The 6,907-nt window shown below is 37.2% G+C and overlaps 1 protein-coding gene across 2 annotated transcripts in view; it reads right to left on the bottom strand.

Moving 5' to 3' along the window:
• The window catches only part of LOC102827671 (lipid phosphate phosphatase-related protein type 5-like), a 217,297-nt gene that overhangs the window by 156,137 nt on the left and 54,253 nt on the right, over positions 1 to 6,907 (bottom strand). The gene's annotated exons all lie outside the window — the stretch shown is intronic.

Genomic DNA, 6,907 nt, shown 5'->3' with positions numbered 1-6,907 from the left:
TAATGACCAAAGACCAGCAGAGCTGTGGGATGACATCAAGAACAAGAAGAAAGCAGAAGGTCATTAAGAAGACAGAAAAGAAGGAATAGACAAATATGGATGTCAGAAGAGACTCTGAAACTTGCTCTCCAACATAGCGATGCTAAAACAAAAGGAAGACCTGGAGAGGTAAGAGAGCTGAGTAGAAAATTTCAAAGAGCAGCTTGAGAAGTCAAGGCAAAATTTTATAACAAAATGACATGGAGTTAGAAAACTGAAAGGATGAACACGTTCAGCATTTCTTAAACTGAAAGAACTGAAGAAAAATTTTAAGCTTTGACAAAATACTAAAGGATTCTATGGGCAAAATATTGAATGATGCAGAAAGGATCAAAAGAAGATGGAAGGAATACACAGTGACTGTACCAAAAAGAAATGGTTTATGTTCAATCATTTCAAGAGGTAGCATACAATCAAGAGCCAAAGATACTGAACAAAGAAGTCCAAGGTGCATTACACGCACTGGGAAAGAAACAAAGCACTTAGGTACTGATGGAATACAAACTGAAATCTTTCAAAAAAATGATGTCGCACTGGAGGCACTCATTCCTCTATGCCAAGAAATCTGGATGATAACTACCTGACCAACTGACAGGGAAAGAACCATGTTTGTGCCTATTCTACAAAGAGAGGGGGCCCAATGGAATGTGGAAATCATTGGAAAATATCATTAATATCACATAAAGTAAAAGTTTGCTAAAGATAATATAGAAATGTCTGTATCCATACACTGACAGAGCACTTCTATTGGCTCAAGCAAGATTCAGATGAGGACACTGAATGACGGATATCATTGCTGACATCAGCTGGGTCTTGGCTAAAAGCAGAGAATACCAGAAAGGTGTTTACCTGTGCTTTACTGACTAAGCAATGCCTTTCGATTGTGTAGATCATGACAAGATGTGGACAACAATGTGGAGAATGAGTATTCCGAAACACTTAATTGTCCTCATGAGGAACATGTAAATAGACCAAGAGGCAGTTGTTTGAACAGAACAAGGAACACCGAATGGTTTGCCAAGGTTGTATTCTTTCACCATACTTATCTAATCTGTATGCTGAGCAAATAATCTGAGAAGATGGATTATATGAAGAAAAATGTGGCATAAGTATTGGAGGAAGACTCATTAACAACCTGCAATACGTAGATGACACAACCTTGCTTGCTGAAAGAGAAGAGGACTTAGAATACTTACTGATGAAAATCAAAAACCACAGCCTTCAGTATGGGTTGCACCTCAATGTAAAAAAAATCCTCACCAATGAACCAAGAAACAACACTCATATAAATGAAGAAACATTCAAGCTGTCAAAGACTTCGTTTTGCTTGGATGAACCATTAACACCCATAGCAGTCAAGAAATCAAAGGACGTATTGCATTAGGCAAATCTGCTGCACAAGACTGCTTTAAAGTGTTCAAGAGCAAGATGTTAGCTTGAGAAATAAAGTGCTCCTGAACCAAGCCACGGCATTTTCAATAAACTCATATACATGTGAAAGTTGGATAGTTAATAAGGAAGATCATAGAAGAATTGATGCAATTGAGTTATTTTATTAATGGCGAATACTAAAAATACTAGGGACTGATAAAAGAACAAACCAATCTCTGCTGGAAGAAGTACAGCCAGGATGCTCCTGGGAAGCCAGGATGTTGAGACCTCTTCTCTCATTCTTCAGACATTGTATCGGGGGAGGGGGGGGGAATAGTTCCTGGAGAAGGAGATCATATTTGGTAAAGTGTAGGGTCAGAGAAAAGGAGGAAGACCTCAATGAAATGGACTAGAACAGTAGCAGCAGCAATGGGCTTAAACATAGCAACAACTATAGGATGTATAGGACCAGGCAGTGTTTTGTTCTATTGTGCATAGGGTTCCTATGAGTCATTAACCAACTCTACAGCACTGAACAAGTCATGATGTTATTTATTGGTCCAGTAGTGAGTCCAGTAGTTGTCTTTACACTGAGGTGCAACCCGTATTTAAGATTATGGCTTTTGATCTTCATCAGTAAGTATTTCAAATCTTTTTCCCTTTCAATAAGCAGGCTTGCATCATCTGAACATCACAGGTTTTTTATGAGACTTCTCCAAACCCATAACCAAGGTCTTCTTCATAAAATTCACCTTCCTTCAGTACCACTGGCTCTTGATGATATGCTATCTCTTGGAACAGTTGTACATCAACAATTTATTTTTGATGCATATTCTTTACATCTTATTTTGATACTTTATGCTCATTATTCAATATTTTACCCATAGAATCCTTTATGTCTGAAAATCAAGGCTTGAATTTTTTCTTCAGTTCCCTCAGCTTGAGAAATGCATAGCATGCCCTTTCATTTTGCTTATCTAACTCTAGGTCTATGCATATTTCATCACAATTCTTGACTTTGTCTTCTTGAGCTGCCTTTTGAAATTTTCTGTTCAGTTATTTAACTTCCTTATTTCTTCTATTTGCTTTAGCATCTCTACACTAAAGAGCAAGTTTATGAGTCTCTGTGACATCCATTGTGGTCTTTTCCTGTCTTCTTAAAGCCTTTTTGCTTTCTTCCTATATGATACTCTTGATTTCAACCCACAACTCTTGTGGTCTTCGGTCATTGTTGCTGTTATGCGCCGTGGAGTCGGTTCCAACTCATAATGACCCTGTACAGGGTTTCCGAGGCTGTAAATCTTCACAGGAGCAGAAAGCCTCATCTTTCTCCTGCGGAACAGCTGACAGTTTCGAACAGCTGACCTTGCGGTTTGCAGCCCGATTCATAACCACATTAGTGTCTAATTTATTAAATTTGTTATTGAGATGATCTCTAAATTCAAGGTCAAATTTTGGCTCTCTTAAACTTGTTTTAATTTTCTTCAGCTGCAGCCTGAACTTGCATATAAACAATTGATGGTGTATTCCAGAGTTTACCTTTGGCTCTGTTTTAGTTGATGATGTGGGGGTTTTCCACCATTTTCTTCCACAGATGTAGTTAATTTAATTTCTGTGTATTTTATCTGGTAAGGTCTACATGTATAATCATCTTTTATGTACTTTAAAAATGTTATTGCAGTGAAAAATTCATTGGTCTTATAAAATTCTATCACAAGTTCTCTAGGGTCACTTCTATCACCAAGGCTATATTTTCCAACTACTGATCCTTCCTCTCTGTTTCTCATATTTGCATTCCAATTACCAGCAATTGTCAATATATCTTGATTGCATGAGTGATTAATTTCAGACTTAAAAAGTTAGAGAAGTTATTTGCAATGAGTAAGTTACTAGTCTTGAAAAATTCTCCCACATATCTTTTATCATCAAGGCCATATTTTCCAACTACAGATTCTTCTCTTTGTTTCCAACGTTGCATTCAAATGACCAGTAGTTATCAATGGATCTTGATTGCTTGTGTGATCAATTTTAGACTGAAGACAGTAGAATTCTTCATCATCGCTGGCTTTAGTGGTTGGTGCTTAAATTTGAATAATAGTGGTATTATCTGGTCTTCTTCAGACAGCAGTGCACTTCAAGGTAGATCTTTAAATGTTCCTTTTGATGATAAATGCAATGCAAATCCTCTTCAACTTTTAACTCCTAGAATATTAAATCATGTCATTGTCATATCCAAAATGGCCAATACCAGGCCATTTAAGCTCACTAATGCCTAGGATATTGATCTTTATGCTTTCCATTTCATTTTTGACAACTTCTAATTTTCCTAGATTCATATTTTGTACATTTCAAAGCATGCTTCACAATAAATGCTAAAAAGAGTCAAGGGCCTTCCCCAAAAGCAGACAGAGAAAGCCTTCTACTAGAGCCCGTGCCCTGAATTCAGACTTATAACCTCCTGAACTGTAAAAGAAAATAAATGTCTGTTAAAGTCACACACCGGTGGTAATCTGTTATATCAGCATTATATATCTAAGATAATCCTTTAGAATTAATTTCTCTTGTTCTTTATCAACAATATAAAGGCAACTAACAGTGGTTATGAGTTGGGATGCTAACCTCATGGTCAGCAGTTTGAAACTTCCAGCAGTTCCACAGGAGAAAGATGAGGCTTTCTGCTCCCATAATGATTTACAGCCTTAGAAACCCTATGCAGGGTCACTGTGAGTTGGAACTGACTCCACAGCACATAACAACAACTACCATGTAACGTTATCCATAAAGACAATGTTCTGCATAATATGATAAGTATCAACTGGGCTCTTACAATAGTATGAATGACCATTTCCAGTGTAAGTACTGGAAAAGTGAAGAAAATAAAGAACACATGCAAACAATTAGTCCAATGGACTAGTGGAACACATGAACATCATTCTTCACACCCTGAGACTAGAATTATATGGTGCCCAGCTCCCACTACTAACTGCTCTGAAAGGGATCACATTAGATGGTCCTGAATAGAATGAGATAAAAATGTTGAACAAAATGTAAAAGGATAAAAAAAATTCCAGACTTACCGGTTAGATAAAGACTGGTGGAACCTCAGAGACTATGGCCATTATTCATTCACCCTTAAGGTTCATAAATTAACTCAGCCCCATGTTTCAATTTTCAGCCACACAATAGACAGGTCTATGAAAGGAACACTAACACTAAGGAGCTATGTATACCTTGGAATAATCAATCATTTGAGATGAGAAGTGCATTAATTACCACTGGGCAAAATTCAGTCAGATTAGGAAAGAAGGAGGAATGGAAACAGAAAACACAGGGAGGACTTGGGATAAGTGGTGTGACATTGAAGAGACTGCAATCAATGACAGGAAACAAAATATGCATAAATTGTTCAATGGGAAATTGTAAACCTTCACCCAATTCATAACAAAAAGCTGAAAACAAAGCATGAAAATATTTAATACTCTTTGAGTCACAGTTTTTAGCAAGCTCCAAGTTATAGCTATCTATTCCTATATGCGTCTCCATTTTGTAGATGAGGACACTGAGGCATAGAGAGATTGTATGTTTGGCCTAATGACATAGGACTCAATCCCATGTAGTGTGGTGCTAGAGTTCAATTTGACATTATAATATTTTATCATTTGTTTGATTTTAGAAAGAAAACATAGGCAGTTAAAGCTTTCTTATCTAAATGTTTACACTTGTAAGTATAATTTCTTTCAATTAGCTTTCCAGCATGGATTATAAACATGGCAATCTATTAAATAAAACTATTTACAGCTTCATGTTTTCCTCATTCTAGGGAGAAACTGAAATATCTGATTGAACTACTGGCCGAGGAGAGCTAGAGAAGGCAGGGGAAAGCACCTTCAAGTCAATTCTGACTCATAGTGACCCGATATGAGGTTTCAGAAGAGCAGCATGTGGCTATGAAGCACTGATATTGCAGTTAGTAGTCTAGTGTTTATCCTACAGAGCCACAGAAAAATTAGAATTTAGGAGGGATTAACTTGCATGGCTGAAAGATGATACTTAGCTTTTAAAAAAAGCATTCTTCATAAAGAAAAAGTACAATAGAAAAACACTGACTTTATCAATCAGTAATAAACTTATTCACCATGTCACTGCTCATTTGGAAAAGAAGAAAGTTTAAATGAGAGTAAGTATTCCCATAAGAGAGAAAATTTTTACTCAAAAAGATGATACAACTAGGACATAAAAATCATTTAAGTATTGTTCTGAGACTCATTCACAGTTTCTACAGTGGCCCATGTGGGATGTGCAGTTTGATCTTTCAGGCTGACTACTCAGAAAGAATAACATTGTTTTCCCATAGTTTATAGGAATCATGCTTTTTCTCATTGGACTTCATTGTAGTGTCTACTGGCAACTGAATCTAGGAAGAATTAACAACAGGCCTTAGCTTGTCTGGTGGTTCTTCATTACTACTTTGTGTCAAACAATAAACGAATGCTGGTGGTACAACGGTTTGAGCACTGGGCTGCTGACTGCAAAGTTGGTGGTTGAAACCTGCCAGCTCCTCCTTGAGAGAAAGATGAGGGTGTCTGGTTTCATAAAGATTTACAACCTTAGAAACTCTCTGCTTAGCTATGTTGGCAATGGGGGCAGACAGTAATTCTACTTCTTTGTTGTTGTTATGTTTTCCTAGCTTTTGATTTTGTTGTTTTTGCCAGTTCGGAAAATCCATGCTGCTGTATGGTTGAGATTTCTTCTGTACCAAAATACAGATTTCTGTTACAAAGTATGACAGAATTATTAGTGGTCACCTTTAAGTACCCTATACACTTTAAGGGATTATGTGTTCAATAAACTAACCCATGATACTCTGGGTAACACTCTCCTTTTCATGAAAATAGACTCTGAGGTGCCAGCTCTGTCTGGGAAAGCAGAAACAGTATTCCTCACAGTTTCAAATTCATCATACATATCTTTCCCTTGAGTCTATCTTCTTCCAGTTTTCTTGGCTTTCATTTCTCTCGTCTTTAAACAGAATGCCAGAACAAATGCTTTTTAAGGCCATTCATTTTTATCAAAAAAAATGACTAGAGGCTTGAAGGACTTTATTTTTAGAGCACTTTTATAGGAAGAGTAGATGCTGATTACATAGGAAATCCTCAGACTTTAACAAACCATTAAAGTGTTTAATGTGCATATAGAAAGAAAATTATGATTGAAACTCAAAAATAAATGAATGAGCTGAATGTTGGAACCTAAAGTCATTTTATAGCCCATTCTCATTTGAATTTGGTAGAATGCAACTTTTCAGCTTACTGTGTATTGTTGTTGTTGTTGTCAGGTGCCATCGAGTCGGAACCGACTCATAGTGACCCCATGCACAGCAGAATGAAACAATGCTTGATCCTGGGCCAACCTCTCCACCGCTGCCACCCCCGAGTCCATCAATGATGCCACCTGGCCGATCCATCTCGTTGGGGGTCTTCCTCTTTTTCTCTGACCC

The sequence above is a fragment of the Chrysochloris asiatica genome, unplaced genomic scaffold (genome assembly GCF_000296735.1).
Source record: "Chrysochloris asiatica unplaced genomic scaffold, ChrAsi1.0 scaffold00002, whole genome shotgun sequence".
Classification (NCBI taxonomy): domain Eukaryota; kingdom Metazoa; phylum Chordata; class Mammalia; order Afrosoricida; family Chrysochloridae; genus Chrysochloris; species Chrysochloris asiatica.
The sequence above is the reverse complement of the archived record's forward strand: the minus strand, read 5'-3'. Positions and strand labels throughout refer to the sequence as shown.